The sequence below is a fragment of the Haliotis rubra genome, unplaced genomic scaffold (assembly GCF_003918875.1).
Source record: "Haliotis rubra isolate DU_JTF1 unplaced genomic scaffold, ASM391887v1 Scf184, whole genome shotgun sequence".
NCBI lineage: Eukaryota > Metazoa > Mollusca > Gastropoda > Lepetellida > Haliotidae > Haliotis > Haliotis rubra.
In genome coordinates, this window is record NW_025765825.1 from 714,729 (window position 1) to 736,163 (window position 21,435).

Genomic DNA, 21,435 nt, shown 5'->3' on the forward strand with positions numbered 1-21,435 from the left:
GGCCAGAGGGTGGCGACACCTGTTCAGCTTCTGGCGGGGAGGTAACTCTTGGGTGAGTACCAATTAGTGATTTTACATTGAAGGGGCTTCAATTAAGGAGATACAAGTGTTCCACTATGTTAAGCAAGAGGAAGGGGACAAGCAAAGAGCATGAGTCAGGATAAGGAAAAATCTATTTCTATTTTCATGGTCAGGCACTTGTGGTTAGGATTGCCCTTATGCAGTAAAATTTGCAAAGTTGGAGTTTACATGTCCTGTACTGCTTGCAGAAAAGGACTTGATACCATTGTCCAGTATTCACCTCCTGCATACAGTAGGTACATTGAGCCTATTGTATTTATAAATACCAGATACAGGTGTACACAACTGTTGTCTTACTTGGAACTTAAACAGTGAGTGAGTTGGTATGGTCTTTACATAGGTTTCAGCACTATTCAAGCAATATCATATATGTTAGGTCGAGCGACACCAAAAATGGGTTTCACAGATCATAACTATGTGATTCGAACCATTGAATCAGTTGTGATGTGCAAGCACTTTAACTATTGAGCTACCACACCAACTATATTACATACAATTTTGATACCAACATCAAGATGATTGTGGGAAAAATGTTTAGTTCATCCACATCAATCTGGTTGAGAACAATAGACATAGTTATACCCCAATTCATCAGTGTATATACAACATAATGCCATGTAAAGTCATATTATGACTCACTGTAGACTGCACAGTTAAGAGCATTTTGCATGAGTTCAACTTGTAGTCTTGGACTCAATGTAGACTTGAACACTTAGTCCCGATGGAAATATATATCAGTCTAAATCATATTTCAGAGATTAAGTAAATTCCCAGTAAACCAGATTAAGACCCATGCTAATTTGCTTTTTCTGTAAGTTATCATAAACATATGCCCATCCTTCCATGAAAATCAGTCTGGCTTCACTTTTTAACACACATGAAAGTATATTTCATGCATTGTGATGGTAAAATGCCTTTTGGGAATAACACAGATATTAACATGTTTGCAACAGTTCTACAACCCCGCCACTCCTGGCTATCACTGTTTGTCTGTGTTTTTATTGACTACTTCATTATGAATGTATATAACACAGTTTATGATTGCTCAAGTGTGCTTTCACCATGATGGATCTCATTATTACCCTGGTCACTGGATTACTGTGGAGTATGTTTTCATTCTCTACTCCCTGGGGAATATATTGTCCAAGCAGCTTGTAGGCTGACAGTCTCCTACCTGGTACCCATTCACTGCTGGAGGTGTTGCGCAGTGGAAATAAACAATGTGCAGAGCTATGCAATGGAACTGAAAACCTTATCAACTAAAAAATTTGAACTTACCTTTGGCCTAAACAAGGAACTAAACGTGACAACTATTAGAAGTGAGAAAATTATGGATGATTTACAAGGAACTAAAGGACCGTTTATAATTTATGGCTAGGGGGGATGATGATGATGATTTTTATGTAGAAGCATGTACAATGTGAATGACGCCCCTAAACTTCATGTACAAAATAAGTGACCCCCCTGCATGTCATGTACAAAATCAATTACCCCCCTCCCCTTCCCATAATTTCTAAGCATAATTTTAAACATATTTTTATGTACAAAATTGCTGACCCCCCGTAGTACGTGTGTACAAAATTGCTGACCCCCCAAGCACCCCAGAACAAAATGGGTGAACCCCCTTAAAATCATCATCACCCCCCCTAGCCATAAATTATGAACGGTCCCTAAACGTGATTCTCTTAAAGTGAAGAAATGAAGAAAATGAACTTTGAATGAAACCTCTAAACACTACAATATTCTAATATAAGTTCAACAATCTAACACCACAATAGCCAAATGAACCTAACAATCAAATACCTAAAAATGAATGAGCACGAATGGAAAAAAAGTCACAATTCCTAGATGCTCATGCTGTTGATCACTGGATTGTCTGGTCCAGACCGATTATTATATAGCTGGAATATTCCTGAGTGCTGCGTAAAACTAAACTCACTCACTCACTCATATGATAAGCATCATGATATAAACACATGCACGCACACACACACACACACACACACACACGAAATCATGTGGCAACTCTTTGATAATAGTGAGTGAGTGAGTTTAGTTTTACGCCACTTTTAGCAATAGTCCAGCAATATGGCGGGAGACACCAGAAATGATCTTCACACATTGTATACATGTGGGCAATCGAACCAGGGTCTGACGAGCTGACACTTTAACCACTAGACTTCCCCAACGCCCATCTTGATAATAAGTATTTCGTATTTCAGAGAAGGTTTATGAATCGTTAGGTTTCTTGTATTTCTTCACACTACTGAAATCAGGTCAACATTATTATCACATTCAAGTCAAAGAAATCTTTCAACACAAAATGTGTGTGAACAGTTACTGCCGACACAATGGTATATGGCAGATGTTTTCAACACCTGAATTGAAACAGTAATTGCCACACATTTTGCAACATTTGATAAATTCACTAGCGAGTCATTTAACAGGCAGAAAGTACTTTATTTTAGTGAGCATATTGCTTTGTCTCGATATGGAAAAATATATGTACGACTCATGGCATGAAAACCCATGATGCACCTGTGTTACTAGACTAAGGCTTAGTCTCTGAATATATATAATTTTGATAGTAACAAACAAGCCCATTTATATTGAAAAGGAGCCCTAGGGAGACCAGAGATTCAGGCCTGAACCTGAGGAAATCTAGACTTGCTTTATTTAGGGCTTTAGCACTGCAGAGAGGGCTTGGCAGTAGGGAAATTAATGTGGTTCAGGGACTGTGAGACAGACTACTGTGTTACGACGCCTACTGTTCTCCTTGACCAGCTGCTCTCCTTGGCTGAGCTAATCACCAATGCCTAATGCATGTTCTTGGTAAGGATATGCCTCAGAGATCAAATTACAAAGACATTAGAAAACCATTATTTGTGTAAAAGTGACATAAAACATTTTCTTTTCACGGCATATTTCACAAACCTCTCGTGATACATCAGAATTAATTCAGACAGAAGTCATACACCAGTATTTTCAAGCTTTATCACCACTGTCCTTTCAGAATACAAAATTGTTTTATAGTTGGTTTCTGGTTGTCATTTAATTTCCTAACTTACTGGGGTTTTTCTAAAAACAAATTGACACATGTTTACTTCATTATCAACCAAATTGAAATAAAGTCTCTCCTTGTCTCTTGGAGCATAAACAAATCCAGGAATGAAAGTGTCTATCTTTGATGATACCTGGATCAGAGAGTGAGTGAGTGAGTGAGTGAGTTTGGTTTTATACTGCTTTTAGCAATATTCCAGCAATATCATGGTATGGGACACCAGAAATGGACTTCACACATTGTACCCATGTGGGGAATCAAACCCGGGGCTTCGGCATTACAAGCGAATGCTTAAACCACTAGGCTACTCCATTGTCCCACCTGGATCAGAGAACTGCTTAAACCACTCAGGGAATGGCATGAGGCACTGTAGCTCACTTTAACAAGAGAACACAATCAAATATTGATATGTTTCACAATGAAGTTTATTAGTAATTTGTAATTGCTTGGTGCGAACACATACAATTATATCTTCATAAACACTCTGTTTGTATACCAAATGTTAAAATCTCATTTTAACTAAATCACCATAGTGCCCAATATGAGTGTCAATGCCCAATGCTGTTGATATTACATAATATGCTTATCACTATCACGTATATTCCCCTCCCTTTACTTGGTCGTTACAGTCACTCTAGCTACAACACCACGTAAGAAGCCAAGCCACACACACATTGCTTTATGCAACGTTCCAGAACTTGCTACCCATAGAGCTGATTGTTATTTTATTTGGTCACCAACAATGCCAGTCAAACAGTTACTACATCATACCTTCAAAAATATTTGGGTGTTTTTTTGTGAGGAGTGATGAAAATACAACAAAATCTGCCTGGTCAGTAAATTCTTTGGTTGTTGACAAAATGTTAGAAAACGTTTCACTATGTGAAACAGCTGAGAGAGAAAAGTACCATGTTCCAACACAATAGATGACACTGAATAAAACACTGACACACAGATGGATATATATTTATATGTACCTCAACAATGACCAAGTTACAAAACCAGTCAGGCTAAATGTGACATGGTTGGAGTGACTGTTTTTTAAACAAGCCAGCTTGCATCATCTGCCACAGGCTGCTATCTACCTAATGTGTGAACACTCTACAAGTTCCACCTTGCCATGGGAATTGGTCTAACACTGTCAGGGATCAAGTAAAAGGTACTGTGAGTGAGTGAGTGAGTGAGTGAGTGAGTGAGTGAGTGAGTGAGTGAGTGAGTGAGTGAGTGAGTGAGTGAGTGAGTGAGTGAGTGAGTGAGTGAGTGAGTGAGTGAGTGAGTGAGTGAGTGAGTGAGTGAGTGAAATTCAGGAATCAACCTTCCAATCCAACACTCAACAAACCTACATCCACACTCTAATAATTATCCTACAACACACAGTAACCCTATATCCACACTCTAATCCTTATCCTACAACACTCAACAAACCTACATCCACACTCTAATCTTTATCCTACAACACTCAACAAACCTACATCCACACTCTAATCCTTAACCTACAACACACAGTAACCCTATATCCACACTCCCATCCTTATCCTACAACACTCAACAAACCTACATCCACACTCTAATCCTTATCCTACAACACACAGTAACCCTATATCCACACTCCCATCCTTATCCTACAACACTCAGCAACCCTACATCCACACTCTAATCCTTATCCTACAACACCCAGTAACCATATATCCACGCTCCAATCCTTATCCTACAACACCCAGTAACCATATATCCACGCTCCAATCCTTATCCTACAACACACAGTAATCCCATATCCACACTCCCAGCCTTACCCTACAACACTCAACAAACCTACATCCACACTCTTACCTTTATCCTACAACACTCAGCAACCGTACATACACACTCTAATCCTTATCCTACAACACACAGTAACCCATATCCACACTCTTATCCTTATCCTACAACACTCAACAAACCTACATCCACACTAATCCTTATCCTACAACACCCAGTAACCATATATCCACGCTCCAATCCTTATCCTACAACACCCAGTAATCCCATATCCACGCTCCCATCCTTATCCTACAACACTCAACAAACCTACATCCACACTCTAATCCTTATCCTACAACACCCAGCAACCGTATATCCACGCTCCAATCCTTATCCTACAACACCCAGTAATCCCATATCCACACTCCCATCCTTATCCTACAACACTCAACAAACCTACATCCACACTCTAATCCTTATTCTACAACACTTAGCAACCGTACATCCTCACTCTAATCCTTATCCTAAAACACACAGTAACCCTATATCCATACTCCCATCCTTATCCTACAACACTCAACAAACCTACATCCACACTCTAATCCTTATCCTACAACACACAGTAACCTTATATCCACACTCCCATCCTTATCCTACAACACTCAACAAACCTACATCCACTCTAATCCTTATCATACAACACACAGTAACCCTATATCCACACTCCCATCCTTATCCTACAACACTCAACAAACCTACATCCACACTCTAATCCTTATCCTACAACACACAGTAACCCTATATCCACACTCCCATCCTTATCCTACAACACTCAACAAACCTACATCCACTCTAATCCTTATCCTACAACACACAGTAACCATATATCCACGCTCCAATCCTTATCCTACAACACCCAGTAATCCCATATCCACACTCCCATCCTTACCCTACAACACTCAACAAACCTACATCCACCCTGAAGCCCCACCCTCCAATCTGAATACCTCTTCATGCCTTCCTCAGCTACATTCTCTACCAATTAGATAAATCTCAGTGCTGCAGTTGCTAATGTCTATAGCCGTCTTGACACAAATACAAACTGATTTGATACTCTTCTAATCACTTCAAGAGCTTCCCATCTCGCACACTAACATCACAACAGTCAGCACATCCCTTCCATCACAGAGGTGTATCCAACCTGTCACTCAATCCCCACACAGAAAAGGTTCCCTCAGTAATGTGTAGGCAGACGAAGCACTGAAACTGTCAATCAGTAATGACTGACTGATCAGCCTCCACAAGCCTACCAAGAGGGAGGAGCCAAGCACCTGTCAGTCATGGAGTATTGGAGCAATATCAGCATCCTCCTACACAGTGGGAGGAGTCTCAGCTGTCCATCAAGCAGATTCCTCAGGTGTTGCTGGTTCGGTGTTTGTGCAGTAGGGCCTGGGATGTTGGCTCACAGACTCTTGGAGCTATACACACTGGCACCATATTTACTGGAATATTTCCATATTCTCAACAGGTAAGTTCCAAAACCTTTTTACACTTTCACATAAAAAAAACATTGCTCAATATTAAAAACTACAAAAAAAAGTATCAAAGCATCTGACAACTTTACAAGTACAATACTTCAATGTGATGCACAGTGGTCATTACTGTGAACAGTATTGATGCCAATACTGAATAGCCAGACAGTAACATAGTATTCAATACTGTTAACTTTGTTCTTTGATTGGCATTGAACATCAACCTCACTAAACATCAGTACTTAATACCACATGTCTAAAATGTCTATCCATTAAATCCATAACAGATGTACAGAAATAATGTAAAAATCTATATCACTATAATCTGCCATGTTTTTCCTCTAATGATGAATTCTCACATCAGTACAATCAATAAAAGCTTTCTAAACACGTAATGCAGTCTCCCCTAGATGGCACTTTGGAACGAACCTCCACTAACTCAGGACATCGTAGTTGAACATCACTCATACATCTTCCACACGATCGTCACACAGATTGGTATGCATGTGTCCACTGTACAGTTTGTTTAAATTAAATCAATTTTTTATATATATATATAGCCTAAGTACTATAAAAAAATCTAGGTATGACATTTTGGAAATGGGAGCATATTTGTCCAGTGCAGCCAGATTGATCAGTTAATTCCATCCTTCATCTCTGTATTAGACCCAAAGCACCTGTTTAATAAAACATTCCCCCATTGAACTCTCAGCAGTTCTCAGTCTTGGCTGCCTGACTTCATCCTGTTCTCAGCTTCTGAGACTTGCTGGTTCTTTTATACTGATGCTTCCCAGAGGTAATTAATTTTATTTCACTTCTTAGACAACTATATGATTGAGACTAAGTGTTCCATACCATGTTGGATAAGTTGGAAATGACTGTATCGTGTATGTTGTTCACCTACACGAAAACTTCAATAATGATTCATTAAGATCATTTTGGTGAATTTAAGAAAAACCCTCTGCAATAATTATTATTCTGTTTAATATAACTTTTTAAATATTGACCATTTTACAACGAAAGGTAGAATTATGAATACTTATCCTATCTCACACTGGACTTGTTACATTGTAACACACTAATCTTTATCTTACATTTGGAAGAGAAGCAACTAAACCCTTTCCACATCCAGAAGAAATCTCTGCTGAAAGCACAGTCGATTGTAACAAATTTCTTGTCGTCTGAGACAGTATGATACTGATCTTGTATTTCAGAATCATGAAACACTTGCATAATTAGACATTTCAATGATGGCCCATCTTGACAGAATGTACTTCTTAAAGAAAATAATTTTGTTAAATGTTAATACATCATATAGTTACACAATATCTTGCTGTACAACATCTGTGTCATCACATGTATCCCGAGGCTAGAAGAAAACTATGGAACACTATGTTCACAATAATTAAATGTGTTATGCCATGAAGTGCATTAATTTATCTGTGTTTTGATGAAATTAGTTTATCATATATATTTTTTCAATCATCATGGTGTGAGGTTTGGAACTAAATGGCAATGTAGATGAAAAGGACTTAACAATAATACTCCCCGTACTTTCACCATATGGAGAGCCATCCATATTCTACAATTTTGAGTTCCATCCATATTCCACCATATGGAGTCCCATCCATATTCTACAATTTTTAGTTTTTGCCACATTCCACCACATAGAATAACATCCATATTCCACCATATGGTGTGCCACCAATATTCTACAATTTTTAGTTCTAGCTACATTCCACCAAACAGAATATCATCCATATTTCACCATATTGAATACCATCCATATTACATAATTGTGAAGTAACCCATACATTTTCCCCCAAATAGAGTACCACCATGAAGTGTACAAACAATATTCCACCACTTACAGAAACATGCTTATTCCACCATGTGTAGTTCTATTCATATTCCACTATATAGAACAACATATATTGAAACATTGAATAAAAACTTCTGTCTGTCTGTTCTGCCTGTATAAAGAATAACAACTCAACTATATAGAGCATCAACCATATTTCACCAACTACAGTTCAACCAACTGTCCACCATCTTGAGTACAAGCCATATTTCACCATAGAGACCTCCATCAATATCACATCTTTGGAATATCTGTTACATTCCATCATATGGAATAACACCCATATTGCACATGAAAAGTATGTTCCATATTCCTACAAATGGAGTACCATCCATGTTCTAACATATAGAAAATAACACATATACCACCCGATAGAATAATGCCCATATTCCACTATACACAGCTGCACCAATATTTCACCACACTGTGAGTGAGTGAGTGAGTGAGTGAGTGAGTGAGTGAGTGAGTGAGTGAGTGAGTGAGTGAGTGAGTGAGTGAGTGAGTATGGTTTTATGCCACTTACAGCAATATTCCAGCAATATCATGGTCGGAACACCAGAAATGGGCTTCACACATTGTACCCATGTAGGGGATAGAACTCCAGTCGTCAGGGTGAACATTTTAACCACTAGGTTACTCCATTGCTCTTCACCACATAGAATACAACATGTATGCCACAACACATATTCCAGTTACATACAGTACCATATTCTGCTGTAGAGAAGTGCCCATGTAACTCATGTTATATTTGGGATTACACTTTCTCAGTAAAGTATAGTTTCTAGTACTTTTATTGGGTTGAGTCCCATCCAGGATCTGAACCACACCGTCAGAGTCAGGCACCTAATCGCCAGCACACAAAGTCATCCGTCTATATTCTACGCCTAGGTTTTCAAATAATGATAAATAATAATAAACATAGATTTTCTTACTCAGTAGAACAGCCTTATAGTAATAGTAATAGTAATAGTCCGCTTATATGGCGCGCTCATATCCAGGCACATTGCCTGCTCACGGCGCTACGTACATTACTATCTCCGGTCATAGGACACTATCGTACTTTCCGATACTTCGTCAACTCCCTGGGGAGTATACAGCCATGCTGCCTGTTAGGCGCAACAAACTAAACACTCACATTGTCAGCACATCCTCACGGGTACCCATTTTACAGCTGGGTGAACTAAGACAATGTAGATCTAAGTATCTTGTCCAAGGATACTACGCAAATGTCCCCACCTCGGGACCCGAACCCGGGTCTTCAGCGTGATAGGCAGACACCTTACCACTGCACTACTGCAGTCCAGTAGTGATGTGATGCGTTACATTACCAGCCTTGAGTTGTCACACATGATCAGTTGATAGTATTTATGGCCATGCAACAAACAATACCAGCAGCTGACGCAATACACAAACACATCCCACTCAAAATCAGTTAAGGAACACAGTTAATTCATATTATAATAGCGTATTTGTTACGCATGGACTCAGATTGTTCAATGCAAACAGTTGTTAATTGTTAATGAACTGTGAAAATAGATTTTTTTTCACAGGTGGAGTGAGTCAGTGAGTGAGTGGAATGGTATGACCTAGAGGTGAAACAGTGTACCACAGTACTAGTAGAACCCCAGTATTTTTCCTTTAGTTTGGTATACCGTAATGCAGTAACAAATTCAGTATTTTTGGTTTTCATACCATCATTTTATTAACCTTTTTACACCTGTTTTAAATGTCTAGAAATCAAATCATTTTGTCAAAATCTATGCATTTCTATGCTAGACGGCTGCTATTTTCCCGGAAGTGAGTTTGCACATACTGAACCGAACCAAACCAAAGGCCTTGTACCGCAATACGTACCATGGTATGAGTGTACCATTTCACCCCTAGTATGATCATATGTACCCTCTGGATATCCAGCCTAGGCCTATTTCAGTAGCTTAACCACGGTTCCTGCAAGGTGAATAGTAGAATCACTGACTTTAATGCTATTACATCTGCAGTTTATTTACATTGCCATTGTAATTCTGCAACGAAGTAATTATGTACTACCACTTTCTTCTGCTTTGCAGTAACTTGCTTTCATTTGTAAACCTAGTAAGTTTTAAAATAGTTGTCAATTGTCAAATTTTGTTGTTGTTTCACATTGAATTGTTAAGCGTGTTCATTTCTGGGCTAACATTTAGAATTCAACAATTAAAATGTTGGCAAAAAAAACAAAAATAACTTTTCAAACAGCATGAATTATCTGAAGGAGTCTTGTCTTAAATTTCACCAAGTTCTGAGATTATGGAGCTTAGGGAACAATGGTATCTAAGCTGACTGGAAATGTATGTAAGTTCAACAAGGGAACATTGTTGTGTCAATCAAGCGATAGGATTAGTTCTCTCAAGCAGACAGAGCATGGGGAATACCATGTGATATATAACATGTATTACACGGTCAGCGGGAGTGGTAACAGAAGTCTCCAGCTCACTGGTCTACAGTGGAGGGAGACATACGTTGGCTCTGTAAGTGGAACTGGTATCTGGTTGTTTGGAAACCCTAAAGTATTGTGTCTTGTTTCACAACTATTCTTAAAAAATATAATGATCAGTTTCACATTAATATGTACCTGCTGTAACAGAATCATCTAATGGTTGTCACAGTGTTGTAAACTAGTAAGTAGTTATACATCTAACTTGAATCTTGCATGTATGTAAGTATGAATGGTTTGGAATGTTTTTTGTTTAATGTCCTTAACACTGTAAAAATATTGTAGGAAAATACCAGCTAACCGAAAGTAGATACAGCTAATTGGAAGATGTCAAAAGGGAAATTTAATTCTGAAGAATATAGTTAGGAGTCATGGTTCACCACTGTCCCGAAACGTGGGTCATAACACAGGATGAAGGGAGTGGAAATGCACGTTTTTTATACTTTTTCACTTGATCTCAAGACTGTAAAAATGATTTTTTAAGAAAATTTTCAAAAACCAATGCTTACCTCCAATATAGATTATTCTTTACTCACATCAACAATTGTTTTAAAAAGTTCAATTTTCATGACAAATGAACAGCTCTGCAAACAACACCTTGGACTATGCATATTTGCAGCTTTATGTTCACTTAACATGATAGTTCATCACAGAGTTTGTGCAAATGAGCATTTTGTCCGATGACACAGTTTTATGTGTGTCCAGACTCACCATTTGTCTTGCCTGAAGATGCATTAATGTCGTTGTGGATGAAGAATGCCAGCGCTGTTAGTCACCCCTTTCTGACTTCATAAAGTATAAAATATGGAGTGATCAGCAATGTGCCATGATGGCGCATCATAGAACACAAGCCCACTTTGATTTAGTTCCTTGATGCCATTCAGTGAGAACATATCTGATTGAGACATTTATGAGTAATTCAGTGATTAATCTCAAAGGCATATGTACACAAGCACTGGTTACAGGGATCTGTACTGTCTGGAGTCCTGAAAGGGAGACCAGCATGGGATATTGGGGACTTATCTTGTCCAGAATCACCACTGTAATACAAGTGATGAATACTGGGGTCAAGTATATTCTAACCCAGAATCCTGACAGGGAGGCAAGTATCAGGCACAGAAGATCTTTACAAAATTGTGACCTAAATCTCCATAGGGAGACAAACATGGAATTCTTAAGGTCAACTCTGTCCCTGAACCCCGAACAGGTGCTCTCACTATGCATATATACCTTGACAAACCCGACCCTGCACTCCATGGCATCTGTTACAGGTGTGTGACTCTCTGTTCCTTCAAGTTGGATTAAGGACACGTTGGACTGGGACTATATCACATTCAAAAGGTGGACAACAGATTCTTAATGGATTGTTGACTTGTGTATCCACCGCTTGTGTCCTGAAGCTGGTGAGCAGCCATGGTAAGTACACTGATATACAGAGGAAGTTGGCATGACATTGATATACAGAAGTAGTTGGCATGACATTGATATACAGAAACCAGGGGAAGTTGGCAGGACATTGATAAACAGAGGAAGTTGACATGACATTGATAAACAGAGGAAGTTGGCATGACATTGATATACAGAATACAGGGGAAGCTGGCATGACATTGATATACAGAATCCAGAGGAAGTTGCCATGACAGTGATATATAGAAACCAGGGGAAGTTGGCATGACAGTGATATACAGAATACAGGGGAAGCTGGCATGACATTGATATACAGAATACAGGGGAAGCTGGCATGACATTGATATACAGAATCCAGAGGAAGTTGCCATGACATTGATATACAGAATACAGGGGAAGCTGGCATGACATTGATATACAGAATCCAGAGGAAGTTGCCATGACAGTGATTTATAGAAACCAGAGGAAGTTGGCATGACAGTGATATACAGAAACCAGGGGACGTTGGCATGACATTGATATACAGAAACCAGGGGAAGCTGGCATGACATTGATATACAGAATCCAGGGGAAGTTGCCATGACAGTGATATACAGAAACCAGGGGAAGCTGGCATGACATTGATAAACAGAATACAGGGGAAGCTGGCATGACATTGATATACAGAATACAGGGGAAGTTGGCATGACAGTGATATACAGAATACGGGGGAAGCTGGCATGACATTGATATACAGAATCCAGAGGAAGCTGCCATGACAGTGATATACAGAAACCAGGGGAAGCTGGCATGACATTGATATACAGAATACAGGGGAAGCTGGCATGACATTGATATACAGAAACCAGGGGAAGTTGGCAGGACAGTGATATACAGAAACCAGGGGAAGTTGGAATGACATTGATATACAGAATCCAGGGAAAGTTGGCATGACATTGATATACAGAAACCAGGGGAAGTTGGCAGGATATTGATATACAGAAACCAGGGGAAGTTGGAATGACATTGATATACAGAATCCAGGGAAAGTTGGCATGAAATTGATATACAGAATCCAGGGGAAGTTGGCATGACATTGATATACAGAAACCAGAAGTTGGCATGACATTGATATACAGAATCCAGGGGAAGTTGGCATGACATTGATATGCAGAAACCAGGGGAAGTTGGCAGGATATTGATATACAGAAACCAGGGGAAGTTGGAATGACATTGATATACAGAATGCAGGGAAAGTTGGCATGAAATTGATATACAGAATCCAGGGGAAGTTGGCATGACATTGATATACAGAAACCAGAAGTTGGCATGACATTGATATACAGAATCCAGAGGAAGTGGGCATGACATTGATATACAGAATCCAGGGGAAGTTGGCATGACATTGATATGCAGAAACCAGGGGAAGTTGGCATGACATTGATATACAGAAACCAGGAGAAGTTGGCAAGACATTGATATACAGAATCCAGGGAAAGTTGGCATGACATTGATATACAGAATCCAGGGAAGTTGGCATGACATTGTACAGAAACCAGGGAAGTTGGCATGACATTGATATGCAGAAACCAGGGGAAGTTGGCATGACATTGATATACAGAAACCAGGGAAAGTTGGCATGACATTGATATACAGAATCCAGGGAAAGTTGGCATGACATTGATATACAGAATCCAGGGAAAGTTGGCATGACATTGATATACAGAAACCAGGGGAAGTTGGCATGACATTGATATACAGAAACCAGGGAAGTTGGCATGACATTGATATACAGAAACCAGGGGAAGTTGGCATGACATTGATATACAGAAACCAGGGGAAGTTGGCATGACATTGATATACAGAAACCAGGGGAAGTTGGCATGACATTGATATACAGAAACCAGGGAAGTTGGCATGACATTGATATACAGAAACCAGGGAAGTTGGCATGACATTGATATACAGAAACCAGGGAAGTTGGCATGACATTGATATACAGAAACCAGGGGAAGTTGGCATGACATTGATATACAGAAACCAGGGAAGTTGGCATGACATTGATATACAGAAACCAGGGAAAGTTGGCATGACATTGATATACAGAAACCAGGGAAGTTGGCATGACATTGATATACAGAAACCAGGGAAGTTGGCATGACATTGATATACAGAAACCAGGGGAAGTTGGCATGACATTGATATACAGAAACCAGGAGAAGTTGGCATGACATTGATATACAGAAACCAGGAAGTTGGCATGACATTGATATACAGAAACCAGGAGAAGTTGGCATGACATTGATATACAGAAACCAGGAGAAGTTGGCATGACATTGATATACAGAAACCAGGGGAAGTTGGCATGACATTGATATACAGAAACCAGGAGAAGTTGGCATGACATCGATATACAGAAACCAGGGGAAGTTGGCAGGACATTGATATACAGAAACCAGGGGAAGTTGGCAGGACATTGATATACAGAAACCAGGGGAAGTTGGCATGACATTGATATACAGAAACCAGGGGAAGTTGGCAGGACATTGATATACAGAAACCAGGGGAAGTTGGCAGGACATTGATATACAGAAACCAGGGGAAGTTGGCAGGACATGATATACAGAAACCAGGGGAAGTTGGCAGGACATTGATATACAGAAACCAGGGGAAGTTGGCAGGACATTGATATACAGAAACCAGGGGAAGTTGGCAGGACATTGATATACAGAAACCAGGGGAAGTTGGCAGGAGAAGATGGTCACCTGTTTGTTTTTATGCTTCATGCTTCATTCAGCAGTATGGCAATAAGTGCAAGTGGACCAGACAAACCAGTGGTTGATATTCTGAGCAGCATCAAAACACCATGTGTGTGCGTGTGCATGTCCGTGTATGTAAAACGTGTCATTTGAACCATTATTCTACATTGTACAACATACTCATATTGACATGGCTTTCTAGATATGAATAATCTTATATCATTACAACTTCATAAATGGACAAGATGGATGTAAACGTTTTACTCTAGCTGGTTCAAACACATGTGCCTAACATTTAACCAAAACAATTAATAATGAATAATTAATAATACACCAAATGTTGTCCAGAACACATATATGGAAATCTATGTGATACATCACTTCTCAACAACATAATCTACAAACAAAGCACTATCCTAACACATTGTTTCCCTTCCTGTAGAATTTACAACACTCATGTGACATGTTTAATATAAAAACAAGACCCCTGAAGGAATGACAGTGGATTGAATTTTAAGTTCCTGACTAACAAACGAGAAAATTGAATATGTCAATATGGTATAAAAAAAAGATGACAAGCCTGAGGTGTGACAGCTTGCTATGACAACCAGCACACCAGTGATGAGGTGCCCCAGTTGAATGACCAGTACCAACTTTAGCTCATTATGACACACCCAGGAGACACAATCATTCCCCAAAGGGATTCCCTCACGCTGATCTAAATCCCCACTGATTATGCCGACTGGGTTGTAGCGGTACGCTGCTGTACAGATCTCACTGATGCTATCTCCCTGATGAGGAGGACTCCACATCTCACTCCAGCTGTCTGCCAGAACTGCCTATTAATGAGCCTTTTCAAGTTAGTTACATCACCATATTGAGACGCTGATTTATCAGTGTTGATCACATACACTGTATGGCATAATTAAGATAGCTATATAGGCCACTGATGATTGAATAAATGGTGTTTGATTGCAGACAGAGGTTGCCAGTACCTGTTTCATGTCAGTTAATTTTCTATGACATTGACTGATCATTTGGAAAGTATTCTTCAAATATTACAAGTTGATAAATTCATGCTAATGTTCTACTGCCATTGTCTCTAGTAAAATACCGGTACTCAGCAGACTCCTATAATCAGACACCTCACATGCTGCTGTCTCAACAACTGATCATGTCTAAATGGTCTCAGACAAATGGTCTCTTGAGTAAGTTTTTAATACAACTGTGATGTACTGTACCTATCTAGTAATGTCATTTTTGTTTCTGAGCATGTGAATGAATGAATGAATGAATGAATGAATGAATGAATGAATGAATGAATGAATGAATGAATGAATGAATGAATGAATGAATGAATGAATGAATGAATGGGTGGTAGGGTGGACGAGGTGAGTCGGTGTTTAAGTGACTGAGAGTGTGAGTGAGAGTTAATGGCCATCTAAATGGGAATCAGTTGAATGCATCTCTGTGCAAATCTATTCGAACAATATCCCCTGCCTTTACAATTTACATATTTCAAGACATATTTAGTGTAAATACAAAAACGACAAAAAAACAAAAGGAATCACTGGACTGAATTTCAAGTTCAAGACTATCAAACAAGAAAATTGTTTCTGTCGCTATTAAATATACAGCATGATGACAAGCCTGAGACCATGTAATGGTGTGGATAGTTCTTAACATAGTGTCCAATCAAAACTAGGGGCCGATCCACAAAGTGTTCGTAGCTCTACAACATTCGTAAACCTATAGTAAACCATAGAGTTACGATAGCTCGTAACACTACAAACGCTTTGTGGATCAGGGTTCAGGACTTGTGGAATATATCTCTAGTTTTCTAAAATAATTAGTAACCATTGTTCAATAAATTGCTTCATTATTGAGAGAAACCTTGTCTCATTATCCACATACGTTGCAGTGTAATGTTATCTCATAATGACAATGTATAGTTCCTGGAACTATTTCCTCCAAATCTGAAGTACAAGCCGCCCCATTTCCACCTCAGAGCATCCCTGACCATCCTCCATAATTACTCTCTGATTATATCTAACCAGCCAGGAGGAATAACTCCTCTTGTGTTGATTCCCTTCAAGTCCTGTTAAGCTCAACTTTGATCAAATAGCTTTGCTTGAAAATATTTGACAGAAACAATCTACTTATCTCAGTTTCAGCTGACAAACATGTTGAATTTCTTTGGTATTTTCGTCAATGATGGATGACAGACAAGAAGCTGTTAGTAAATTACACCTTTTTTCAAAACATCAGCTACAGATGAACATCATGCCGCTGTTTAAATAGCAATTATTGTCATGCATTCATAAGGCACCAATAACAATATATTTAAAGAATTAAAATATATTTCTTGAATCATACATTGTCTGTTTACAAACTGACACATTTTTACTTTAAAACAGCGACTGAAATCTATTAGCTAATAACATGCTTTGTAAGATTTATCAATGGTTATTTCTAGTCTATACTTTCAAGTTCCTTATACCCTTAAATCACAGGGGGGGTGGGTTAGCCTAGTGGTAAAGGGTTCACTCGTCACGCTGAAGACCTGGGTTTGATTCCCTCACAATGGTACCATGTGTGAAGCCCATTTCTGGTGTCCCCCACTGTGATATTGTTGGAATATTGCTAAAGGTGACCTGTGAAGCCCATTTCTGGTGTCCCCCACTGTGATATCGTTGGAATATTGCTAAAAGTGACGTGTGAAGCCCATTTCTGGTGTCTCCCACTGTGATATTGTTGGAATATTGCTAAAAGTGACGTGTGAAGCCCATTTCTGGTGTCCCCCACTGTGATATTGTTGGAATATTGCTAAAAGTGAAGTGTGAAGCCCATTTCTGGTGTCCCCCACTGTGATATTGTTTTAATATTGCTAAAAGCGACGTAAAACTAAACTCACTCACTCACTTTAAGTCACAGGATGCGAAGTCAAGTCGGAATTGTTTGGCAAGTCTCATATTTGATCATTGTCGTGGGTTCCATTTGGATTATACTTTTTAATTTGTAGATATATTTTCTGAAAGAAGACAACTTCATCACAGAAATTAGATATTAGTCCGGATGTGACCCTGTATTGCAAGAGCAGCATACAGCCTTCTTGTTCCAGCATTGCTGCCCGGCAGTGTGGTATATTAAACATTCATAATTGATTTATGAGATCAAAGACCTGATAATTGTTTTGATATAAAATGTAATCATTAAATGATGCAATCTCAAGGAGATTTATATGTGGAACAGACTCTTGATTTAAAAAACATACAAACATAAACTTGCAATTTAAGAAATCTATTAAGAAACATCGATCTTTCAAAGTATTTTCCTCTGCTATATTCTCCTGTATTGACAATGTTTATTGAATATCTAGGATCATATAGAACCACTTTATACAGAGTGGAGAATTCATTGCTCAAAGTAAGAGGTTTATCATTGGTTGGCATGCTCTTGTGGCGTCACTGCAGTAGACCATGGATGACATATAGCGAACCAATAAAGAACTACTGTGGCAATATGGCTTCCATGCATTACAGATGATCACAGGAATAATATATCATCCACTAGCAATGAAAAGACATCAAAGCTGGAGCAGAGAATTAATACTCATACTGGATTCTAATTCTTTTCTAGAAAGTCATCAAGTCATAGTCATAGCGATTTATTGTTTTACAGGAGAGACACCAGTTTTTGGTGAAATGGATGATCAATATCTCTGTACTGTAGCATTTGCTGTCCGTGAAGGTCAGGGTCTGTCGGCAGGATTTTTTACTTCCTCTGTCACGAAAAAGTTGAGGCTGAAAACATTTTCAAGTGTGCTAAGTCTTTCGTTTAAATACAATTTAACTGGTGGTGTTTCCATGGTTTCCAGTATCAGCTAAGTGAAACAGCTGTAGAGAAAAACCTAAAAGAATTATGGATTACTGAGTAATTTAATATGTTAGCCTGTCCATTCAACATTACTTCTTAAAAAAAGAAAGATAATCCATAATTCAAATTTTGGAAGCTTATTCTGCATACTACATTTTCTGAGCAAACATCTATTGTTTAAATAATATCAAATTGAATTATTTGTAATGTCTTGTTGAAATATTTGAGGGTTTTTTCTTCAAGCAGTGCAGTGAATACAGTAAACTCAGCCTAGCACATGGCCTCATTGTTACTTTACAAACATTTCAGTACTGTTAAAATATTTTAGTTTAATGTGCATGGAAAGCAGCGCAAGTCGTAATCATTTACCGCTGGTGAAGCAGAAGAGCAAGTATTTTTCTGACACAACAGGCATCATTATCAGGGGAAGTCTTTGGGTCCAGTCATAAGCTGATGGTGCATGCTCTGGTGTTGACAGTTAAAGGAGACTATTGAACATGATTAGGCTACTGTTTGGTCTCTGATAAGAATCAATTTTGAAAGAAAATAGCTCCATTATTGGGAAATAGCCCCAGTGAGATCAGAGATTGAGAACCTGTGGAAAATAGTTTGCTCCATTTTGGGCTCAAGCATTAAAGATTGGTCTGGGTGGACAGAGAGTAGTTCTGGGCCTGTGAGACAGACAAGGAAGAAGTTAACTGGAGTATATGTTGTTAGGTGTTTGCCTGCAGGGATATACCTGAGAGGTTACAGTATGGACTCAAGTCACATAATGGTAGTGAGGTCTGCTGACATGGATGATTGCCAGTCATCTCAACTGCACAGATTGATGCGCATGATGTCAAACACTAGATGGTCTTGGCCAGACGTGATTATTAACAGACCATTCATAGCTGGAATATTGCTGACAGCACCATCAAAACTCACCTAAAAGAAAGCTCTTTGACGTTTGGAGCTATTATTTTGCTATTCCTAAAAGATTAATCAGTTCCAAAAATGAATGAAGTCAAAAGTCCTAAGTTTCTGATCATGGCGTCTTGGTCAAATCTATGATCTCAGAAAAAATCTATCAGAAGTTACACACCTATCCTATTAGATATTAGCTAAGAAATGAAAGCTCTGGTCCATAAACTCCCGACAGTATTCTCATTTTATTTCACCAATGACAAGTCCAAGAAGTTTTTACACAAGACAGATATCTTTCCGCCCTTCAAGGCGTCACCATAGAGATATGTCAGACATGCTTGATGGTAGCTGATTAACCGGGGATCAAAGTAGAAAGATAAATATCCATACTCATACCAGCATCATGACAGGATAATAGCAGCAATTGAGAAAGCAATAAAACTGAAACCCTTGGTGCCTTAAAACGGTCACTGCGACATAAATACAAATGTGTACTTCTTGCCTCTTGCATGATGGACGCTATTCCAGAATATATGCTATTTTGCCTAAGGACGCTGCTACCATGTACTTTTAAAGATAAACTAATATCATTCATTGGAGACTTGGAAAGTAAGCTGGGGACTGATGATATGTTTTCTAAACAAGGATCATTCATCTTCTGTGTTACATGACTCAGAGTGCAGGCCAGACCTGGGCCCCATTTCACAAGCTACCGTAGCGTTACATGTGTCGTACCTCCTATACTGTAACATATATGTACAACAGTTGCGCTATGATAGCTTTTTGAAATGGTGCCAGACTTCCATTATCCTTCACTGTTAACTAGGACTATTCATTATGCATTGACTCAGCATTGGGAAATTGATCTAAGAATAGTCTTCAATATGGTTTTACATAGATAGGGGTATGAATTTGGTAAAAACGAATATTAGATTTGCACAAAGTGGTTGTTAGATTTAGAACTGAAACAAAAACATTCTGCAGTCAGTTCTGATAAATACATGTGAGAATAATAATAACCTTAATTATCGCCCATGTTATCAGCAACAAACAAAAGCTGTTTCATATTGTATTAATCAGTCAGTAGGGAAACAGCACCCTATTAGTAGTTGTGTCCCCTTCCCCCAAATTTTGTTCATGGCAAAGAAATTTGCTTGGTGTGACCTTCATACCAGAGTAAATTCAAAAGTGATTCAGGTCTAAAATATTGACTGTTTTTGTGAAACCCTTGAACAAAGGAATGGTGCAGACAAACTGAAACCCTTGAACAAAGGAATGGTGCAGACAAACTGAGACCCTTTAACAAAGGAATGGTGCAGACAACTGAGACCCTTGAACAAAGGAATGGTGCAGACAAACTGAGACCCTTGAACAAAGGAATGGTGCAGACAAACTGAGACCCTTGAACAAAGGAATGGTGCAGACAAACTGAGACCCTTGAACAAAGGAATGGTGCAGACAAACTGAGACCCTTGAACAAAGGAATGGTGCAGACAAACTGAGACCCTTGAACAAAGGAATGGTGCAGACAAACTGAGACCCTTGAACAAAGGAATGGTGCAGACAAACTGACAAACTCAGTCTGGATAAAAACTGCGATATTTTTGGCATCCCAAAGGATGCGACTCAGCACAGCAAACTGCATCACCTCAGACGACTCTACCACCATGCCCCAAAAATGAATTGTGATCATAGGTTTCTATCCCTCTCCCTATGTATAAGAATGTGGTATTTGTTGAGCACAGCACACATGAATCTTGTCA

General features: G+C 38.9%; 2 protein-coding genes across 2 annotated transcripts in view; one reads left to right on the top strand and one right to left on the bottom strand.

The window, feature by feature from the left end:
- Positions 1 to 21,435, bottom strand: part of LOC124273812 (ATP-dependent DNA helicase Q4-like) — a 259,456-nt gene that overhangs the window by 112,694 nt on the left and 125,327 nt on the right. The gene's annotated exons all lie outside the window — the stretch shown is intronic.
- LOC124273785 (thyrotropin-releasing hormone receptor-like) overlaps positions 6,326 to 21,435 on the top strand; it is a 73,939-nt gene continuing 58,829 nt past the window's right edge. The window contains exons 1-2 of the mRNA XM_046709092.1: positions 6,326 to 6,410; positions 12,017 to 12,161. The gene's annotated coding sequence lies outside the window, so the exon portion shown is untranslated. The remainder of the gene's footprint in view (positions 6,411 to 12,016; positions 12,162 to 21,435) is intronic.